Genomic DNA, 24,782 nt, shown 5'->3' on the forward strand with positions numbered 1-24,782 from the left:
TGATGTAAGTAAGTTGTAGAAAGTTGTATGTTCTTTTAGAAGAGTTCGTCTGTTCCTCCAGAAAATCCTATATTTCCTGCTTTGATGAAAGATAAGTAAAAATGACTCAACAATCCTTTCTATGAGTACTAAATGGATACAAGTTATATAAAACCCAGAGTAAAAAAAACAATTGATTATGTGTATCTACCTTAAGCCCACAACCAAACAAGGAACAGGAAATGAGGCGGAAAGCACACATCCCATTGTTTGTTAGATCTTCGTTATATATAACCTTCGTGTATTCAATTGGTGATCACGGAGTTAACTGTAATAGTTCCTTTATATTTGATGAAAATATCCTTTAAGAAAAACCTTATTTCTTTTAGTAAAAATGGTAACCACGGTGGTTCCTTCTATAATCATCTAGTTATATACTAGCTATATATAATCTAATACCGAATAAGATAGTTAATTGTGTGAATCTACCCTAAGCCTACAACCAAACAAGGAACAGGAACTGAGGCAGAAGGCACACATCCAACTACTTATCGGGTATTAATTATATATAACCCTGATGTATAAACTATGGTATTATAGAGTTAACCATGTAAGGTCCTTTAAGTTTATACTGGTTTAATAAAATGGATTAAACCCTTTACTGGTAAGTTTCTAGTTTTGTCTACCAAATGTTCTATTTGCAAAGTATGTTTTGTACAAGAAAACAATGTATTGAATTCATATACTATGACCTGGCGCATACCTGGTACCCCTTATGATTACTTAGTGTATATGGAACATATATGTAGCTAAGATCGGATAGATAGTAGGTTGGGTGAATCTGCTCTAAGCCCACAAGCAAACAAGGAACAGGAAATGAAGCGGAAAGCACACAAAGAGGACTTTACGGACCAAGTGATATATCTCATGGAGTTTACAGCCATAGGGTTTACGGCCCTATGATTTTACAGCCGTAAACTCAAGGCATCTTGTACCCAAGTGTGTGACAAGTTCCTCTTTGCATCAACGAAGTGTTCTAGGTCACAAGCTTAGCTTCTAGAAGCTTTTATGGACAAAATGGCACCTTTATAAGGGTTTACGGCCAAGGGAGATGCTCTTGGTCGTAAACTCCTATTCTTCTTGAGAAATAGATGTTCTCAAAGTGTAAATCAATTGCTTCTAGCATACAACAAGTTAATGAAGGAGTACTCACGATATTGAAGCTTGAAAGGGTTGATTTCGGTCCAAAAACACTAGTGTGTTCTTGGTGTTCTAGGAGATCTAGACAAAAAGGGATGTTTTCATGGATGAATCATGATGATGAGGCATGATTAAGAAGGATAACAACTAGAAGGAAGAACATTTACGTTTTTGGAGGATTTAGATGAAAAACTTGATGATACTTGAGAGAGTTTGAAGAGATTTCGGCCAAGGAAGGAAAAGAATGAGGAAAATGAAGTGCTCTCACATATATAGGAGGGGTTTACGGCCAATCAAGAGTTTACGCCCGTAAACTCATGTGCCTTGGCCGTGAACTCCTTTTTGGTGGTCTTAACGCTTGAATGTTGCAAATTATCTCTAGCAGGTACATTCTAACACTCATTCCTTAAGTGTATCAGGCCTAAAACCCAACAGAATGACCCTTAACAAGGCTAGAAGGAAATAATTTTTCAGGTTGTCACATATACTATTTGTAGTTTTGACTTACATTGATCTGAAATAACATGTTGTTAAAATTTCTATTTCAAATTCATGTAAAAGTAACACCCAACGTATCAATCTTGGTTTGGCATCCACAACAAGTAGTTCTTTTTCGGTAATTGTATAATTCTCTTGAGTTGGGTTATGAGTCTTGCTTGCATAATATATAGGTTGGGAATGCTTATCAACCCTTTGTCCCATAACAACTCCAATTGCAAAGTCACTTGCATCACACATTAGCTCAAAAGGAAGGCTCCAATTTGGGGAGATCATAATAGGGGTACTGGTCAATTTCTATTTCAATAGTTGAAAAGCTTCAAGGCATTCTTTGGAGAAATCAAATATATCGTCTTTCAAGAGAAGTTGGGTTAATGGCCTTTAGATTTTAGAGAAATCCTTGATGAATCGACGGTAAAATCCCGTATGGCCAAGAAAACTTCTCACCCCTTTTACATTTGTTGGAGGTGGCAACTTGGCTATAGTATCCACCTTTTCGTGGTCCACCTTTATCCCTAATTTTCATACTTTATGTCCCAATACAATTCCTTCTTTGACCATAAAGTAAAAAATTTTCCTAATTTAAAACCAAGTTGGTCTTTTCACATCTTGCAAGCATTAGATCAAGGTTGGACCAAAAACCCAGAAATCATCCAAAAGAGGACCCAAAAACCGAGAAATCATCCATGAAAACCTCCATAAATTTTTCAATCATATCGCGGAAGATGGCCATCATGCACCTTTGGAATGTGGCTAGTGCGGTTCACAATCCAAATGGCATTCGTCTATATGCAAAAGTACCACTTGGGCAAGTGAATGTGGTTTTTTCTTGGTCTTTTGGATCGATAGGAATTTGAAAGTATCCTGAAAAACCATCTAAAAAGCAGTAATAGAGGTGACAGGATAACCTTTCGAGCATTTGATCAATAAAAGGTAAAGGGAAATGATATTTGTATGTGGCATCATTTAGCATACGATAATCAATGCACATACGCCAGCTGATTACCATACTCGTTGGAATTAGCTCGTTTTCTTCATTGGTAACTATCGGCATGCCTCCTTTTTTGGATACCACGTGCACCAGACTCACCTATTGGCTATTGGATATTAAATAAATGATACCAGCATCCAAAAGTTTGATTACCTCCTTCTTCACTAATTCTTGCATGTTCAGGTTTAGTCTTCTTTGGCGTTGCACCGCTGGCTTAGTCCCTTCTTCTAGATTGATTTTATGTGAACAATATGTCAGACTAATGCATTTGATGTTGGTAATCTTCCATGCTATGGCATTTTGTCTTTTCTTGAGTACCTCCACTAGGCTTTCTTTTTCATGTTTAGCAAGATCAGCTGCTATGATGATCGGTTGTTGTTGATCTTCTTCCAAAAATGCATACTCTAGATGTTCAGGCAAAGCTTTCAACTCAATTTTAGGTTTTTGATCAACCACCACGATGTGGGCCTCCTTCCACGTTGTGTTGTCGCTATTATTATTGTCAGATCGTGAAAAATTGGATGACCACGTCGTGATGTTTCTTCATCTTCTTTTATTAATTCGTTCTATTCACTTTCTTCCAGTAGTTTTTCTAACTCTTGTATATCAAGTTCAACATTAAAGTCTTCTTCTTTTAGCACCATATATTCCCCGGTTTCTTTTTCTTTCCAACCTCCAAGCTCCTTCTCTAGTAATTCTTCAAACACATCAACTGAGAAAGCCATATCATCACTAATCCTTGAGTGTTAGATTGCTCTATTAACTCCAAAAGTGACAGCTTCCTCTCCAACTCGAAGACTGAGTTTGGACTCTCAAATATCAACCAAGGCTTGGGGGGTTCTCAACTTTCACTAATAAATCTTCACATATTCCTCTTGGAAAGGTTATTGTCTTGTTCGCTAAATGAATGACCATACAAACTGGTCTTGGTTCGGGAAGATCAAGCTTCTTGAAGAACAAATATGGCATCAATTAACACTTGCTCCCGAGTCAGCAAGAGCGTGGCTAGTGGCTAGATTTTCAAATTGACAAAGAAGTGTTAAGCTTCCCGAATCACCCATCTTCTTAGGTACAATATTTAACATTTTAGCTGAACAGGTTTCATTTAGTACTACCTTAGACATCCCTTCCATCTTCTTTCTATTTAAGAGGTCGCTGAGAAACTTAAGCATATTTTGGCATTTGAGCCAAGGCTTCAAGGAAAGGAATATTGATTTCAAGGGACTTGATATGAGCTAAGAACTTTAGGTAGTCTTCAACATTCTTTTATTGTTTTGCTCTACTTGGAAAGGGAAGCGGTGGGCAGTATGGCTTAACAGGATCAACATTTTTCTTTTCGGTTTTCGGCCACGTTGTGGTACCACCACCACGTCGTGGTATCACCACCGTGTCGTGGCGACTGTTCAGACTCTCTTCTTTGACTTTCTTATTGATTATCCTGCTCAACATCCGAGTTGTTTCTGTTAATAGGAGTCAGATGGGTAACAATTTTCCCACTGATAGTCGTAATTGCTTGGATGTGAGGTCCCTTCGGGTTTTGTTGGGTGTTTCCTGGAAGCCCACCAAGTGTTTGTTCATTAAATTGCTTAGCTAGTTGCCCAAGTTGTTTTCCAATGTTGAGGATTTAAGCTTGCTGATTTCTTATTAAAACATGCTGATCTTTCATTAAAACTTTTTGTTCTCCAGTTGTTGCTTCGGTTTCCTCGTGCCTATTTTCATATGCGGTTGCAAAATGGGTTAGCATTGACTCGAAATTGTGTTTCTTTTCAGAAGTTCGTTCCTCTCTTTGGTAAAAGCCTCTTCTTTTTTTTCATTCTTTTCTTCCTTGGCTTTCTTGTACTCATCATAAGGTAACCACATTTTCTTGGGTTTTCTCCAATCCTCATCATATCGATCCCCACTCAAGTAGAAAGCTTGAACGTTTCGGTTTCCATTTTCATCAAGATCACAGTCTTTGGTTAAATGCGGCCCATTACAATTTTCACACCCCACTTGTATAACATGGATTGTTTCATCCATCTTAGTCATCCTCCTATCCATGTTATGCAACATTGCTAAGACTGCAGACATGTCCTCCGAAGCTGAATTTACTAATCCCCTTGCTACATCATTTCGTAGGTTATGGTACTCTCTCGAATGCTTAGAAAATTTTTCAATAAGCTCCTTAATTTGAGTGGGATTCTTCTTGGTTAATGTTCCTTGAGAATCAATGAGTTGCCTTGTCATCACATTGACCCCATCATTAAATATTGAAATTTCTTGTTGCACATTAAGATCCTTTTGGGGACAATTTCGAAGTAATCCCTTGTAGCGCTCCCATGCTTCAAATAGCGACTCAAAGTCAGCTATGGCCTCTTTGAGTTTAGCCACCTTTGATGGTGGGAAAAATTGTTCCAAAAATTCCTCATGCATTTTTGCCCACGTAGTGATTATGACAAGTGGAAATGCCTTCAACTAGTCCTTGCCAGCTCCTTTGAACGTGACCAGAAGCATTCTCAATAACACCGTTTCACGTGGAACATTCAGGATGTTGAAGTAATCGGCGATCTCATTGACTTCATCAAGATGTTTTTACGCATCTTCATGATCTTTTCAGGTGAATGGGATCTCTTTTAGCACGGAAAAGATGTGCCCTTTTATTTCAAATGTGGTAGTGGCTATAATGGCGGGTTGCACAAGCCCTGGACCGGTGTCGTCACGAATTCTATTCTTGTATGCCTCCATGGAAATGTCGGAAATGTCTGCCATGATCTCGTCGGGTTCGATGTCTTGTTCACTTTCATTTTCAGATTCATTGTCACCTTCTGTCACACCCCAAAACCAAGAACGGCGGAAACGTTCTGGGGCGGAGGACGTCATGTAAGGTAATCACAACACAGTAAATATAAATAGGCAAACAACATCATCCATTGGATTAAATATATAAATTTAATACATGCGTGTTCTGTACAGTTTTAGACACCAAAAATATAACGTAAATCAAAATAATAAAATGATGAGTCTTGAGTATGCTCCATCATCTTAAAAGCTGGCATCGGTACCTGTCTACTGATGACCTGAGAATACAAGTTATTTTGAAAGAGTTTATCAGCATTAAGCTGGTGAGTTCATAAGTATTTTAGTGTCAATGTTCGTTGTCAAAAACGTTTGAACCTGTCTCAATGTATAAGTTTGTAAAAGTTTGAATCTCTCAGAAAATCCTATATTTTCTATAAAAGTAACCTTCTACCAAGGCTTAACTGTTTTGTAAACTCGTCTGTTGTAAAAGTGTGTAATTACCCAAGTATAACTATCATTTGATAAAATATAGTTTGTACATTAATGCTTAAGTGAGATTATCACCAAAATATGTAATGGGTAAATCTTTGTAGTATTGTAGCTTTGTAATATAAGAACTACTGTTGTACTAATTACTACTACCTTAAACCGGATTTATATTAAGGTATAATGTGATAATTGCACCATACTATCGACTGATAACAACGACATAAAGAACGGTCGTAATAACGGAATGACGTTTGGCACCCGCAGACCTGTAGGTCCGGCTGTAGCTAGCAGCAAGGTGTAGGATAGTCAATCCAGTATAGATCTATACGCAAACTCAACGCTCTCCCTCCAAGAGAATTCTGGCTACAACTCGGGCCATGACATTTAAGGCATGCTCCGATACAGTGGATCACATTTGTTATCGTATTCTTGCATATGTGATGAAATGTTTCTTGTTCTAGTATAGTTGTATATGTTCTCATAGTATAGTTCTATATATTCTCTTCCTAGTATAGACTCATGAATGAACTGACTCATTGATCTAGCAGTTGTAATAGTATGATTCTGTGTTACCCCGATGGTAACTTGTTAACGGTGTGTCTAGTACGTATGATTATGGAAGTAATTTTATGTCTATATATGTATATTTGATATATAATTAGTATGGAAACGACCTTCAGATGGTCACCCGAAATCCCACCAGACCACATCCAACTTGAGGAAAAGGAAATAGGGTGGATGGCCTTCCTAAGCCCTTTAAACATTATTTATACATGTAAACATATATGGGCATGCAATTCATAATATAAAAGCATAATTAAGTATTTATAAGACATTTGAAACATAAGTATTATTTTTAAAGAAAGATTGACTTGATGTCAATCTATAAAACAATTTGAAGGCATAGATTTGATTAAAACGGTTTAAGTAAAAGGAACATTTGTTTAAATCAGAGTCGTAGTATAAATTTGAAAAGCAAATGGGTTTGGAAAACATTTTGAAGTAAAACAGTTCGATAGACAGTTTGAGCAGTGATAAAATCACTGGTTTTCCCTAGTTATTAATCACATGCGATTAATGCAATCACATGTGATTGAAGCAATAACTATAAGCATTTAACTTATATCCCCCCCATGAAAGCATATAAAAGAGTTTATAAAGTATTTAAAAGGTAAATTTAGGGGTATGAACTCACTTGATTGATTGAAGAAAGCGAGATGGAAAACCGGGCAGAGTTTCGTCTCGGAAAACGGATTTTTCTCGGGATTCTCGGGAATCTCGGGAGTAAAATCGACCCTCGGGACTTGAGCAAAAAGACCAGAGCTTCGGGTTATAACGGGCACGGAAAATGAGGCAAGGTTGTGAGAGAGAGGAGAGAAATGAGCAACATTTTCGGAAAGCCTCGCATTCTATTTATAGGAAGGGTGAACTGCCTCGATACGCGGGGCGTACGCTCATACGCAGCGCGTACGCGTACGTCATGCATGACCGAAGCCTCGACTGCCTCGGTTCGGATGGGACGGGTTGCTGGGTACGCGGGTCGGATGGGACGGCGGGTCGGACGGGACAGCGGGTCGGACAGGTCGGAGTTTCGGACAGGTCGGACGGGTTAGATTCTTCGGATAGTGCGACGTGGATGATCCGAGACCCTCGATCTCAGTATGCGGGGCATACGAAGGTACGCAGGGCGTACTTCGGTCCAATCCGATGACTCCCCTTCGGATAATACCGGGAATTTATAATTAAATTCATATTTATTTTAAATAAACTTCAAAATTTCATATCTCCCTCATACGAACTCTGTTTTTGACGTTCTTTATATCCACGCGAAGGTGAGACCATGATCTACAACTTTCGTTTAGATTCCGTTGGCAAATTCCGAAATTATTTTTATTATTTATTTATTAAAATGACGTGATTAAGGAATTTCTTCAAAAATTAATAACTTCCTCATCCGAGGTTAGATTTGGACGTTCTTTTTATGTACGCAAACCTTGATATGATTCCTACTACTTTATTTAATCAGAATAAGATTTTAGGAAGGTTACATTTTGACCTAAATTTGATTGGTTTTACATTACATTGACTTGAAATATCGGGTTGTCACATCATCCCCCCGTTAGAAGGAATTTCGTCCCGAAATTAAAATTTTAAGCAAGTTAGAAATTGCAAATAACTAAGCAAAAAGGTGAGGGTATTTCAGTTTCATCTGATCCTCACGTTCCCAAGTGAATTTTGGTCCTCGCTTGGCATTCCAGCGAACCTTCACGATAGGGATACGGCTTTGCTTTGTCTGCTTGACCTCACGGTCCATGATCTCTACAGGTTCTTCCACGAAGTTGAGGCTCTCGTTGATTTCGATCTCATCGAGTGGGATTACAAGAGTCTCGTCGGATAGACACTTTTTCAAGTTACATACGTGGAATGTAGAATGTACGTTACGAAGTGCGTCTGGTAGTTCGAGTTTGTAAGCTACGGGGCCGACTCTTGCAAGAATCTCGAAAGGCCCTATGTACCTCGGATTAAGCTTTCCATGCTTGCCGAAGCGTATCAAGCCCTTCCAGGGTGAGACTTTGAGGAGGACTCGGTCTCCCACCTGAAATTCCAAAGGTTTCCTTCGCTTATCAGCGTAGCTCTTCTGTCGGTCTCTAGAGGCTTTCAATCGTTCACGGATCTGAACTATTTTCTCTGTTGTTTCCCGAATGATCTCCGGACCGGTGACAGTACTGTCGGAAGTTTGCCCCCTGGCTAATTGGGTATCACCCACCTCAGCCCAGCACAGAGGGGATCTGCACTTACAGCCGTAGAGAGCTTCAAATGGAGCAGCCTTGATGCTCGTGTGATAACTGTTATTATAGGAAAACTCGACAAGGGGTAAATGAGTATCCCATGCCTTCCAAAAGTCAATCACGCAGGCTCGCAACATATCTTCCAGAGTTTGGATGGTCCTCTCACTCTGTCCGTCGGTCTGTGGATGGTAGGCCGTGCTCATATCTAGCCTCGTTCCTAGGGAATGTTGTAGTGATTGCCAAAATCTCGAGGTGAACCTACTATCTCTATCGGAGATAATGGAAATAGGTACACCATGTAGCCGTACAATTTCCCTAATGTATGTTCTCGTAAGTTTCTCCATCTTGTCGGTTTCTTTGATAGGCAGGAAGTGTGCAGACTTGGTCAATCTATCCACGATGACCCATATGGTGTCAAGTCCACCCGTCGTCTTGGGCAACTTGGTTATGAAATCCATAGTGATCCGCTACCACTTCCATTCCGGGATCTCTGGTTGTTGCAGTAAACCAGAGGGCTTCTGGTACTCGACCTTAACCTTTGCGCAAGTAAGGCATTTACTTACGAAGGTAGCAATCTCTGCTTTCATATTAGGCCACCAATATAGCTTCTTAAGATCCAGATACATCTTATCTGAACCTGGGTGGACGGAATACCGAGTGTTGTGCGCCTCGGTCATGACCAAGTCTCGGAAACCACCATGTTTCGGTGTCCAGATCTGGTTCATGAAATATAAAGCTCCGTCACCCTTGGCTTCTAAATTCTTGTCCATTCCTCTAAGGGATTCACTTGACACATTTTCAGGTTTCATGGCCTCAAGTTGAGCCGCCTGAATAAACTTAGTCAGGTGTGAATGGATGGTTATCGATAATGACTTGACTTTGCGACCAGAATATTCCTTCCGACTTAGGGTGTCTGCTACTACATTGGCTTTACCCGGATGATAACGTATATCGCATTCGTAATCACTGAGTAGCTCGACCCACCGTCGTTGTCTCATGTTGAGCTCCTTCTGATCGAAAATGTGTTGTAAACTCTTGTGGTCGGCAAAGATAGTGCTCTTCGTTCCATACAAGTAATGTCTCCAGATCTTCAGAGCAAACACTACTGCTCCTAGCTCAAGATCGTGGGTCGTGTAGTTAACCTCGTGTGTCTTCAACTGTCTCGAGGCGTAGGCGATGACCTTACCTCGCTGCATCAGAACACATCCGAGTCCTTGGTTTGATGCATCGCAATAGACTACGAAGTCTTCTATTCCTTCTGGAAGGGATAATATTGGTGCGGTGCACAAGGCTCTTTTGAGCGTTTGGAACGCTCTTTCTTGTTTCTCTTCCCAGTCAAAGGCCACGCCTTTCTGGGTCAGGGTCGTAAGAGGCTTCGCTATTCGTGAGAAGTTCTGAATGAATCTGCGGTAGTAGCCAGCGAGACCCAGAAATTGTCGAATTTCTGTAGGCGTCTTCGGTGCTGACCAGTTCTCAATGGCTTTAATTTTGGATGGGTCCACGTGGATTCCCTCTTCGCTTACCACGTGTCCTAAGAATTCGACTCTTCGGATCCAAAATTCACATTTCGAGAACTTCGCATAAAGTTTCTCCTTTCGTAATGTCCCTAGAACTTGTCGCAGATGATCGCCATGTTCTTTCTTACTTCGGGAGTAGATCAGGATGTCGTCAATGAAAACGATGACGAACTGATCCAAGTAAGGTCGGCATACTCTATTCATCAGATCCATGAAGACTGCGGGCGCATTGGTCAATCCGAATGGCATCACCACGAACTCGTAATGTCCGTAACGAGTTCGGAAGGCGGTCTTCAGCACATCCTCCTCTAGCACTCGTAACTGGTGATATCCGGATCTTAGATCAATCATAGAAAAATAGTTCGCCCCTTGCAGTTGGTCGAATAGGTCATCTATGCGTGGTAGAGGATAACGATTCTTGACCGTCAGTTTGTTGAGTTCTCTGTAGTCAATACACATACGGAAGGATCCGTCCTTCTTCTTAACGAACAAGACCGGAGCTCCCCAAGGTGAGAAACTTGGCCTTATAAAGCCCTTGCTGAGCAGTTCGTTAAGTTGACCAGAGAGTACTTGCATCTCGGCTGGTGCTAAACGGTAGGGCGACTTGGCTACTGGGGTAGCTCCTGGGACTAAGTCGATTCTGAACTCGACTTGTCGTTGCGGAGGCAACCCGGGTAGTTCTTCTGGGAAAATGTCGGGGAAGTCGCTCACTACTGGGAGGTTCTTTAGTTCTTTCGTTTCTAGGTTCGTGTCGACGACGTGAGCAAGGAATGCGTGGTATTCCTTACGCAGGTATTTCTGTGCTTCAAATCTTGATATGATGCGAAGACTTGCACCGGGTTTGTCGCCATAGACTATAAGAGTTTCATTAGACGGAAGGTTTAGACGGACTGCTTTCTCGAAGCACATGATGTCGGCACGATGAAGGCTTAACCAGTCCATGCCAATGATGACGTCGAAACTTTTTATTGAGACTGGCATGAGGTCGATTGGAAATGAATGGTTATCTACAGTTAGGGTACAACATAAGTATATGCTACTCGTATTTTCAGTTTTTCCATTAGCCATTTCTACTGTGAATAGTTCTTTGAGTGCGTGCGGTGGTTGATTAAGCATGCGAGAAAATTTATGGTTTACGAAGCTTCGCTCCGCTCCACTATCGAACAGAATGCATGCATAGGAGTTATCGAGGAGGAACGTACCGGTCACCACTGTCGGGTCAGCAACTGCTTCCCCGTGGCCTATAGCTAGTACCCTCCCTGCTCCTCCCGCATTCCTCGCTTTGGGGCCGTCTCTCTTAAAGTGGCCTGCTTCGCCACATCCATAGCAGGTTGGGCTCGCGCCAGAGCCAGGGACTTGGTTGATAGGTTGTGCCGGGAACTTACAGAATCAGACGGTGTGTCCTTTCCTGTTGTAGTTAGAGCACTGCATATCACGGCAGGGGCCGTTGTGGTGGTAGTTGCATTTGTTGCACTTGGGCGAACTTCCAGCATACCGACTCACCGAAGCAGTAGTAGCAGCAGTAGGGCTTACTGCGGCATGAATTGCCACCAATTGCTGCTTTTTGGCAGCCTGATGCTTCTTCCTTTCATCCCAGAATTTCCGCTTAGTATCGGCGGGTTTGGAGGGTTCCGGGATGGCTAGGGTGGTTGTGGTTGCAGGGGTTTTGACTCCATGGTCAATGAGTCGTTGTGCCAATCATTTGGCACTGTCGAAGGTAGCGGGGTTTGACGCTAGCACATTCCCCTGATACGGAGGCACTAGCCCTCATATGTACCTCTCGATCTTCTTCCCCTCGGTGGGAACCATATTGGGGCAGAGGGCCACCAGCTCGCTGAATCGGGCAGTATAAGCGACCACATTGGTGCCCTTCATCGACAAGTTCCAGAGTTCCTGCTCCAGTTTCTGGATCTCGCCCCTCGGGCAGTATTCCTCAGTCATGAGGTCTTTCATTGTTTCCCAGCCCATGTCGTTGGCTACGACGAGAGTTAGGTCTTTGACGTGGCCGTTCCACCACGTTAGGGCTTTACCCTCAAAGGTGCATGCGGCATATTTCACTTTGCACGCAGTAGGGCATGAACAGATTTCGAAGACTGATTCAGTCTTCTCGAACCATTGCGAGAGAGAAATGACTCCGTCGGTGCCATAGAAAGGCTTCGGCTTGCAGTTTGCAAAATCCTTGTAAGAGCACTCCCTTGAGCGCACAGGGATTTCGATCGGAATAGATTCCACAGGGGTTCCACCTCTGCTGGCATCAGAAGAGTGATATTGAGCCATGGCAGTTGCCACTGCTGCAGCTACGACAGCATTCAAGGCTACAGTATCGATGACCGGAGGCGGAGGAGGTGGTGGTGCAGGATTATTCCTGGGAGATTTGCGAGGAGGCATCTTTCAGCTATAAGTTTATAAAGATAAGAAAACGGTAAGAATCAATTTGTAAGCAACATGAGAGTGACACATGGACTAACTAAACATAGTCCAACAGTTGAAAGAGTGCTTGGAACCACAATATGAAATATTAGTAAGGAAGCACAAGTGTATAGATTCTTCCCCAGATAGATAGATCAAAGAAAAATACTGGTATTACTGATGTAATAAGTTTAGGGAAAATCGACCTAATCGTAGGTCATACATCATACCATATAGAAAAGTTTGATAGTTCTTAGATTTCAAATTTGAGTACGGCAAGTTAGGAATATTTTACACACAAGTGCTACTTGGAGCACAGTTGTTAAAGGCTATCCTTTAATTAAAAGACGGAGATGTACTAGACATCAACCAACGGCGATGGGAAAATCCCAGGTGAGTACTGCGGCCGGACCTTTGACGAAACACCTCTTGAAGGTGTCGATCCTGAGTCCTCTGACGAGCTCGAAGTTCCAATATTTCAGCTCGTGAGGCAGCCAACTGCTACTGCAGGGTTTTATTGATCCTCCGGGTCAGTTCCATGTCTTCTTCAAGACGGCGGATGCTGACTGTGTTGACACCTGAGTCGGCATCAATCTCTATGACCCGGTCGATGGCTGCTCCATCTTGCTCGACAATACGAGCTATTCTGCGGATAATGACAGGCAGAACTCGGTCAGTAGAGCCACCATCGCTGACGTTGTAAAAGGTTCAGTCCCCAAAGTATGGTAAGGGTTGACCCTGATCATCACTCCAGCGGTTTAGGTTGTTTGCCCACAAGGGAGTAGGACCTGGAAACGCTGGTCGAGGGTTGTTGTTCGGGGCTTGACCTACAATCGGTAGGTTGTTGACTTCAGGCTCGGAGTCGGATCCATCCGAAAAGCCTTCTGCGAAGTGATCATCCAAAGGGATTGGATGCTCAACTTCGGGCTGTTCATCGATCCACCCGGCATTGCCTTCATTGGGAAAGTACGGGTCGCCATGATGGATATCTAGCCATCAAGATCTACGCGAGAATAGAGGTATAAGAATATAGTATACGAGTGACTAGTAGCACAAAATACTCCTATAGTATTTTAAGTTTAAGTTCTATTGATCTCCTTGTGGTTTTGTTGGTAAGTTTTTAGACTTGTTAACCTATCACAACCATTCTAAGGCATGTGCTAATCACTCCTAGGACCAGCATAGTTGATCAGGCTATGCCATTCCCAGGACTGACCATACATCCCCGAGCTCACTTGTGATATTTAACAATCGTAATACTTTTGTTCTTGTCATTGTGACATTTATTTTAGTATGAATGCAGACTAGTATACTTAGTTAAATATTTTATTATTTAAAGTATAGACTCTTGGTCAGAGTTTTAATCCCTAATGGGTTTATAGTTTAGTATATCTTTTATGGGTTGATATACTCAATTCACTATAAACAATGCTCTGATACCAATCTGTCACACCCCAAAACCAAGAACGGTGGAAACGTTCTGGGGCGGAGGACGTCATGTAAGGTAATCACAACACAGTAAATGTAAATAGGCAAACAACATCATCCATTGCATTAAATATATAAATTTAATACATGCGTGTTCTGTACAGTTTTAGACACCAAAAATATAACGTAAATCAAAATAATAAAATGATGAGTCTTGAGTACGCTCCATCATCTTAAAAGCTGGCATCGGTACCTGTCTACTGATGACCTGAGAATACAAGTTATTTTGAAAGAGTTTATCAGCATTAAGTTGGTGAGTTCATAAGTATTTTAGTGTCAATGTTCGTTGTCAAAAATGTTTGAACCTGTCTCAATGTATAAGTTTGTAAAAGTTTGAATCTCTCAGAAAATCCTATATTTTCTATAAAAGTAACCTTCTACCAAGGCTTAACTGTTTTGTAAACTCGTATGTTGTAAAAGTGTGTAATTACCCAAGTATAACTATCATTTGATAAAATATAGTTTGTACATTAATGCTTAAGTGAGATTATCACCAAAATATGTAATGGGTAAATCTTTGTAGTACTGTAGCTTTGTAATATAAGAACTACTGTTGTACTAATTACTACTACCTTAAACCGGATTTATATTAAGGTATAATGTGATAATTGCACCATACTATCGACTGATAACAACGACATAAAGAACGGTCGTAATAACGGAATGACGTTTGGCACCCGCAGACCTGCAGGTCCGGCTGTAGCTAGCAGCAAGGTGTAGGATAGTCAATCCAGTATAGATCTATACGCAAACTCAACGCTCTCCTTCCAACAGAATTCTGGCTACAACTCGGGCCATGACATTTAAGGCATGCTCCGATACAGTGGATCACATTTGTTATCGTATTCTTGCATATGTGATGAAATGTTTCTTGTTCTAGTATAGTTGTATATGTTCTCATAGTATAGTTGTATATATTCTCTTCCTAGTATAGACTCATGAATGAACTGACTCATTGATCTAGCAGTTGTAATAGTATGATTCTGTGTTACCCCGATGGTAACTTGTTAACGGTGTGTCTAGTACGTATGATTATGGAAGTACTTTTATGTCTATATATGTATATTTGATATATAATTAGTATGGAAACGACCTTCGGATGGTCACCCGAAATCCCACCAGACCACATCCAAATCGAAGAAAAGGAAATAGGGTGGATGGCCTTCCTAAGCCCTTTAAACATTATTTATACATCTATACATATATGGGCATGCAATTCATAATATAAAATCATAATTAAGTATTTATAAGACATTTGGAACATAAGTATTATTTTTAAAGAAAGATTGACTTGATGTCAATCTATAAAACAATTTGAAGGCATAGATTTGATTAAAACGGTTTAAGTAAAAGGAACATTTGTTTAAATCAGAGTCGTAGTATAAATTTGAAAAGCAAATGGGTTTGGAAAACATTTTGAAGTAAAACAGTTCGATAGACAGTTTGAGCAGTGATAAAATCATTGGTTTTCCCTAGTTATTAATCACATGTGATTAATGCAATCACATGTGATTGAAGCAATAACTATAAGCATTTAACTTGTATCCCCCCCCCCCCTTGAAAGCATATAAAAGAGTTTATAAAGTATTTAAAAGGTAAATTTAGGGGTATGGACTCACTTGATTGATTGAAGAAAGCGAGATGGAAAACCGGGCAGAGTTTCGTCTCGGAAAACGGATTTTTATCGGGATTCTCGGGAATCTCGGGAGTAAAATCGACCCTCGGGACTTGAGCAAAAAGACCAGAGCTTCGGGTTATAACGGGCACGGAAAACGAGGCAAGGTTGTGAGAGAGAGGAGAGAAATGAGCAACATTTTCGGAAAGCCTCGCATTCTATTTATAGGAAGGCTGAACCGCCTCGGTACGCGGGGCGTACGCTCGTACACAACGCGTACGCGTATGTTATGCATGACCGAAGCCTCGACTGCCTCGGTTCGGATGGGACGGGTTGCTGGGTACGCGGGTCGGATGGGACGGCGGGTCGGACGGGACAGCGGGTCGAACGGGTCGGAGTTTCGGACGGGTCGGACGGGTTAAATTCTTCGGATAGTGCGACGTGGACGATCCGAGACCCTCGATCTCAGTATGCGGGGCGTACGAAGGTACGCAGGGCGTACTTCGGTCCAATCCGATGACTCCCCTTCGGATAATACCGGGAATTTATAATTAAATTCATATTTATTTTAAATAAACTTCAAAAATTCATATCTCCCTCATACGAACTCCGTTTTTGACATTCTTTATATCCACGCGAAGGTGAGACCATGATCTACAACTTTCGTTTAGATTCCGTTGGCAAATTCCGAAATTATTTTTATTATTTATTTATTAAAATGACGTGATTAAGGAATTTCTTCAAAAATTCATAACTTCCTCATCCGTGGTCAGATTTGGACGTTCTTTTTATGTACGCAAACCTTGATATGATTCCTACTACTTTATTTAATCCGAATAAGATTTTAGGAAGGTTACATTTTGACCTTAATTTGATTGGTTTTACATTACATTGACTCGAAATATCGGGTTGTCACACCTTCTCCCTTGTCTGTTTTGTAATCAATGTACTCTTTCGTTGGATTGTTCTCAATGCCTTCCTCTTTCAGGATTTTGTTGGATTCTCACACTTTCTTTCCCTTCTTCTTACTGAAAACCAATTTGAGTTTCTTGAAAGGTGATTTCTTTGGTGTGTTTGATTTTCCTACGGTTTTATCCGTGCTTTTAAAAAAAGCTAACTTCGAGTCTTTAAGTGGTGGAATCAAAGGTGTATTGAATCCACGGGTCATAAACTGTTGCAACAAAAACAAATCAAACGCTTAAAAAGAACAAAAACAAAAACTGAAAATTAACTGTTAGCGTGGTGTTAATGACCACGACATGGTGACTCAAATAAAAGAAAAACCTAATATGAAAATTTAAAAGCAAATAAAAAGAAAAATCCTAATAAAATAGCATATTCAAATTATCTATAAATGGACCGTTCCCCGATAACGGCACCAAAAACTTGATGCATAAAATAATATGTTGTAGTTAATCCTACTAATGTGAGTAATTATTTCCTAAGGTAGTGTACCTTGTTGAAGATAGTATGGCATAATACACAGGTATCTAACACAGGGAATGGGATTATTCGCTAATTCTTATCTACTACTAACTAAATTACTAATAAATTTAGTAAAAGGGTTTTCTCTATTTTTGCAAGACTAGAAACTTAATTTACCAACCTAACTAACTATCAATTCTTAAAGTAAATATTAAACTAAAGCAAAGAGCACAAAGGACGAATTAAACCAAGGTAATTGAAAGAATTTTCGTTTAGTTTGGGATTTACTTGCTATTATGATTGATTTATGGAAGTGCAACGGATTTTTGTTTCATTGGTTACCGATTCCTAAAATGACTAGGTTAATTTTCACTAATCCTAATCCTTCAGCAAAGAAGCTCATTCATACACTAATCAGGCTGATAAACTAACAAATTTAATAGTGTTCAGCTTGAGTTAACTTAGACTTATAAGAAATTGATTAATTTTATTAATTAGCTCAATTCAATATATGTTTGGTCTTCATATATTACCTCCTACGTTTATTTACCTACTTTTCTACTTAACCCTAGGTTTTGTTCAAAACTCTAGTCCTACACTTTTGCAATTCACAAGATCATAAGATTTAAATTCGATTAAGAAAGATGGTCTTAAAAAATTAATTAAATTCAACAATAAACAGAAAAAGTGATTATCATAAACATTGAAGGTTCTTTAATAAGCTAAACCAACAAATAACCAATAAAACTAAATCCATACCATAGATAAAACCATAAATAGTCAAGTAACCCTACACTAAACGAAATTCGTAGGGTTTTAGCCCATGATTTCAACAATCAAACAAAAAAAATGAATTTCAAAGTAATAGACATGATTAATTAAGTAGAAAGTCATAATTTAGAATTGTATTGCCTTAATGCTCCCAATGCCTTAGCTATAATCGACTCCTTCACCTCCAAGCTTCAAATCAGATACTTAGCCTTCAAACATCGATAGTTGCTTCTAGAGAAAGGTTCCAATTTTGGAGGAGAATGACATATATTTATAGTTTCCCGAAAAACATATCACCACAACGTGGTAAGGCCACTACATTGTGGTCATCGTTGTTATCCCGTATTCAGCATGTTGCTTTAATCCATCGGGAAAGTCCAAATTACCACGTCATGGTAGGGTCAACACGACGTGGAGAGTGCATTTTTTCTTCAATTTAAAGTCTTCTTTCATCCTCCTAGCTTCCAGCTTCCAACTTCCTTTTTTCTCCAAGCATGTCTTTTACCCTTAAAACACAATACATAACCAATTAAGTACCTTTAGTTCTATAAAGGGCATAAAAATAATTAGAAATATTAAGATATGATGTAAAATTATATGTATATATATGCACATATCACCTGCATACCCGATTCATCAAGTCCATAAACACTATAGGCGCATTGGTGAGCCCAAATGGCATCACCACGAACTCGTGATGACCATAACGAGTTCGAAACACGCTCTTCTCCACGTCATCCTCTCTCATCCTCACCTAATGATACCCCGACCTTAGATCGTTCTTGGAGAAACAAGATGCACCTTGAAACTGATCAAAGAGGTCATCAATCTGCGGAAAGGGATAACGGTTCTTCACCGTCAACTTGTTTAACTCCCGGTAATTAGTGCACATCCGGTGTGAACCATCCTTTTACTAGACGAACAATATCGGTGCTCCCTATGGAAAACTACTCGGTCGGATTAATTGTTTTCCCAACATCTCCAGAAGTTGAGAGGACAACTCTAGGATCTGATCCAGTGCCAAGTAGTATGACGCCTTGGCTATTGGTGCCGCACCTAGCTCTAGGTCAATCCTAAACTCAACCTGCCTCTCGGGAGGTACACTGGGTAGCTCCTTCGAAAACACATTAGCAAACTCCATGACAAATGTCACATCCAAAACTGATTTCTTCTCCACAACCCGTATATCAACCATATAGGCAAGATAACCCATACAGCCATGTTGAATGTACTTCCGAGCCCTGGCCGCCAACAAAACCTGACCCAATCCGGGTACCCTCTCCATAAATAACTAGTTCTCCCCCACTTGGGGTTCAAATCACTACTCATTGACCCTTACAGTCTATCATAACACCAAACCTGCTCATCAAATCCATCCCCACTATCATGCATTTGTAACATTCCGTTTAAAATTTAATAAATAAATAAAATTAAATAAATAAATAATAATTAAATACATAAATAATAATTAAATAAATAATAGCCCTGAAGTAGTAATAATTGACCAGTGTTAGCAGGGGAGTTAAATGTTATAATTTCAGGAAATTGGAGTCTAAATTGTATCAATTGGACTTGAAATGTAAAGACATTCAAGAAGCAAGGTTTGTTTGGTAATTTATGTACTTGAATTGGAAAAAAATGGATGTGGGGGTGACTTAAAGTGAAATTTTGGCAGATGTTGATAAGAGACGGGTTAATACCTGTTACCCTTTCCATCGTCCCTTCATTTTTGAACCGCACCCATAACCCTAAACGATCTCGGCCGCCGCCACCCAATTCCAGTTGTCGCGACCATCTACCCTCTGCTACGCCAAACCATCGCTGCTCCTATTGACGGCGACGTAGAGGGTTATCGGGAGGATCCGTCGAGACCGGAGAGGGACGCTGCCAATGAAACATCCCAAAAATAAAGTCCAAAATTTTCGTTTTAAAATCATTAACAAAGGAAACATGAATACCAATCATCGTATAAAAACCATAAGTCGTGTAACTCAAAATAACATAATATCTATCAATGTATCAAAATCATATCAAATATCAGAGTGACTCATCCCAGGTTAAAACTGTGGTGTGTGCCATGTAGTCATCCAGAGCTCTTCCCTTTCCTAGCTGAAGTACCTGAAACCGAACTAAAAACTCTAAGCACGAAGCTTAGTGAGTCTCCCCAAATTACCTCATACCATACACATAATCACATAATTTTTGTATTAGGTGTCTAAGCCCATAACTGTAATTGATATGTACTTGACCCGAGAGTAGCATGGTCCATTTCGGGTTGCCTTCACCAGAACAATTTGATAGGATGGATATTTGAGAAAGAGATTATTTGTGATTTATTAATATATTATGTGAATAATATATTAATTGAGAAATCATATTATTTAATTGGTATTGATCAAGAATTAATTTGGAATTAATTTAGTGATCAAAAGAGACTGATTAAATTTACAGGGACTAATTAGGTAAATCAGTAATATTTATAGTTTGGGATAATGATCCATGTTGACTAGGATTGGACTAAATCTTTGTGAGATTCCATGAAGAGTTAATCCAAAAGGCTAATAAGTTATTAGTCCTAAAGCCCAAGTGAATTAGGGTTACAAGTTGAAACCCTAGGAATTCCAAACTATAACTTAAACTCCTAACCTTACAAAATCAGCCACTAGTACTCCAAGGTTTAAACCTAGCCATTTTTAGGGCTCCTAGCCTTTATCTCATTCTCCTCCACTTGTTCATGGTGTTTGTGACTTTTTTGAGTCATTACACTTGAGGTGCTAAGCTCTTGAAAGGCCAAATTCTACATGCTACAACTAAGAGGTGTTCTTCTAACTATTTTTTATGTTTCAAGTAACAAAGTTGTATGCTAGTTATAGGTTTCATGCTTTGAATAATTTTTGTTGCATGTATAAGTAGAGAAAACATAGATTCAAAGAATTAGGGTTTTATGTGCACCATAGGAGTGTTATAGTACATAAAAACCAACAGCGGTATCAGAGACATGGGTGTTTTCTATTATATAGATGCAACTGTATTGTTTTCAAAGTTGAAAATTTTTGATTTTTGTTGTCTGGCTAAGGGACTCAATGAGTCCCATGAGTGGACTCGACGACTTGACTCATATGACCATGAACTCGACTAGTCCATAGCCTAGCTCGACGAGTTGGATCATCAGTTGGCAGATTTTTCGAGTTTTTGGCCTGTTTTGGATTAGGATCATTACCACAAACTGTTTTGGCTCATAAAATTCGGTTTTAATGATATGGTAATGATTATCCCCATCCAATAACATGACGATTGTCAATTTTTAAGATAATTACTTGATTTTATGAAAAACTAATTATTTGTAGAATTTGAAATTATCTTGCCATATGAGTGTAATTAGGTCAAATTGGTAAAAGATAATATGATTACTTTATTAGTTTTAAATTTGATCTAAATCTTTTTTAAGAGGTTACAAAACTTGTCATCAAGTTTTGGAAATCAAAAGTTTTTTTAAGGATTTACAAAAATTGTTATCAAGTTTGGAATCCAAAAGTTTTTCAAGAGTTACAAAACTTGCCCTTAAGTTTTGAAACTTAAAAAGTCTCTTTTATGAAACATTAACTCTAGTAATTGAAATGTTTCAAAAGGTGAAACTCTTGGGTTCATAACTTAAAAATTAATTAAATACTTTTTAATTTTGAATTTTTTATATTTGGAACCTTGGTGTTTTTGAATAGTTCAATTACACTCTTATGGATTCTATTAAGTTAATTAAATATTTAATTAAGAGAGTATTATTAAATCCATAATCACCTGGTTTAAGATTAATTAAATTAAGAGTATAATATATTAATAGATTTAACTACCTAGTATTTTAAAAGTTTAAAATACATTCTTATACTATATAAAATTAAAAGTTTAATAAATTATATATGTATAAGTAAAAAGTCAGTCTTACCATTAGTAGGTCTCATTCACAAAGCTGGTCTATAAGGGGTGTTTAAGGAAGTGGCATGTAAAGTGACCGCCATTGGGTATCCGCTCTTACCTACCGCACTCTTGACTAATGGAGGGTCCTTAGCTGAAAGGGTTTGATAAGACACTTAAATCCTCATTAAAAGTATAATGAAATACAAAGTAACTAAACACTATATAAATTCCCAATCTTAGTTACTTTAGGAAAAATGGGAATTTGATGCTAATCCATGAAATTGCACATTGCACCTTATTGGTCAGTTAGTGGAGCATGTGTGGTTAACCGACACACTAATGTGTTCTTATAAAGGATGGCAATGGGTAGCTCGTAGTTTTTCATAAATCAATGTAGCGTGTGTGGCTAACCGACACATTGATTAAGTGATAATTGACTTCGAGAGTACCAAGCTAATTTGCATGGTTATTCACACCTTCTTTGTGCTCCTCAGTATCCCAATCACAAACTTGAAGGGAATAATCGAGATTAAACATGACATTGAAAAGTTCAATGAATCTCAAAAGATCTAGGAATTTCAATTCATTTAAAACCTAATATTCTTTTTCATTTTTCATGGTGGAAATTGGTAAATCGTCATTTACCTACCTTTAAATATTTTGCAATTCGATTACGACATCTCTCTTCCGAATTGCAGAATATTGTGTTGGGTCCTAACCTTAATATTTCATTTGGGTGTTATAATAAGGACATAAAAGAATTAAACTTGAATTTCTCCCTTGTAGATGTCTAGTTCTGATAACTATGGTCTTCCCGGATCTTTTGGAAAAGGCTTTCCTCATGAAGATGATGTTCCTAGAAATCACACTTCACTTCCTCCACCTCCTCCAATAATTATCCCTGACCCACATGTTCGTCGACTTGAAAAGTTCAAGGTCACTCAAACCCTATTGGTAAGCAAACACCAAGATGGAAGGTTTGTGTGTATATGTCTTGGCGATGAAGTCACACATTGACAAGATGTGAATGTTAGGTATTGTTGTTTTGAGAAAGTTGGCTGTTGACTTGGTTCTTCAATCACTTCTCGAGTCGTATACTGAGTTTGTTAAAGACTACTATGTGACAGATCATGACATGGCCCTCATCGATCTTACCTATTTGCTAAATGCTGCTTAATCAGCAATGAGTTGGCGCACTGGTAATGCAAATTTGATTGGAAGATCTACTTCCCAAATGGTAACATTGGAAGTCCAGAAAAGTCTTCTCTTGCCAATGGAAAGGGATCAGCCATGGTTGAACCATTAGACCAAATGGTAAAGAGAAAGGCTAAGTCTGATATTGTCCCATGTGTCTTTCAAAAGAGTATGTTTGTTACTACTTCCAAGAGAAAGAGAATTGGTTGCGAAGCTGCCTTATTTACCTGAGAGATCACAAGGATGTTAAAGTCAAAGTGCATAACTCTGCTTCAGGATCGAAGAAGAGAAATGAAGCTTAAAGAAAGAGCAGGTTGAGTCTGATCACGAAGAGATGGATTTTGATCGCATGATTCGGTGATCAGAATTATGAGCTGCTACTTAGGAGTTAGGATAGATTGCTTAGAAATATGTAGTAACATAGTTTTCATTTGTAATTGCATTGTAAGAACAAGATATACCGCAATTTTATAAATAAAGACAATTTTGATTTTATCTTATTTTATATTTCCTTGCAATGGCATTTGTGAAAATTGATGTTTGTATGTTTCTATTTGTAGTAGTGTCTAAATTTACCAAATAAGGAAAGATTCTTATCACTAAGTTTCAATTGGATAGAAACTTGGAATCATGCAACTTGTATTGTATGATAAATGAGAACCTTCATCTTTGGGAAATTAAAACTAATTACTTGTTCACATATAGATGTGAGTCAAGTGAAGGACTAGGGGATCTAATACAAATTGTTGTGCACTGGTCGGGTCCACCACAAAGAACGATAAGACTATTCGCCATGATTTACGAAAATTTTAGTAAATATGGTTATCCTTACAAGTTTAAGTGTAATTCTAAAACATTGAAAAAGTTTCAAGGTATAGCAGAACGAATAAGAAGAATCAAATTAGGCAGAAAGATAAAATTTTCTCCAATCTGAAAGGAAAGGAGAGTACTTTAGTATCGTGTTTTTTGATCATATTAATGATTATGAAAACCATATCATAATTGATCCTCTAAGGACACCTTAGTGCACTTGTATGGCTAAGAAGAGGAATAGAGAATTGTTGAAATGGATAAGGTGAATCATACTTCGTTCCAAAATCAAGTCTTAGAGTCATACTCCAAGATTGTTCCTTGAGTGACATATCTTAAGTAGGTGTATAACACATTTAGAATTGGTAGTTGTGATGTCTTTAAGACAAAGACCAACTAAGACCAATTGTATGAAGTGTTTTTCCTTGATAAGAATTTGCACTGACTCTCGAATATTTGTTTGTCAAGGAGTGTTTCTGGACAAGAGAATCTTATATGTCAAGAAGTTAGTGGGAGTCTTAAAGACCTTGAAAAGTTTCAAGAACTAATCAAGAATAAACCTATCGTTTATCACTAGCACACGACTTGAGGTTTGTAACCTATCGTGTTGACATATTCTTGTTTTTCTGCCCATTCTAGTTAAAAGTTAACTATGCATGTGAGTTCTATGAGTTCTCAATTGTTTGCATAAGGCGAAGGACCTTGATCAGTGAAAGTTCATGATCTGTATTGGTGAGCTGCATAACAACTTGGAAGACATGGTATGCCTTGCCCACTTCATCGGGCCCCACCCGGCATCGGCCCCGCCAACATCGGGCCCCGTCCGACATCAGATCGAAGTTTGGTATACATATAACATAGCAACAAGCATATAACACATAAACATATAAACATTCCTTGGGCTTGCCTCGTGATCG

The sequence above is a fragment of the Lactuca sativa genome, chromosome 5 (genome assembly GCF_002870075.4).
Source record: "Lactuca sativa cultivar Salinas chromosome 5, Lsat_Salinas_v11, whole genome shotgun sequence".
NCBI lineage: Eukaryota > Viridiplantae > Streptophyta > Magnoliopsida > Asterales > Asteraceae > Lactuca > Lactuca sativa.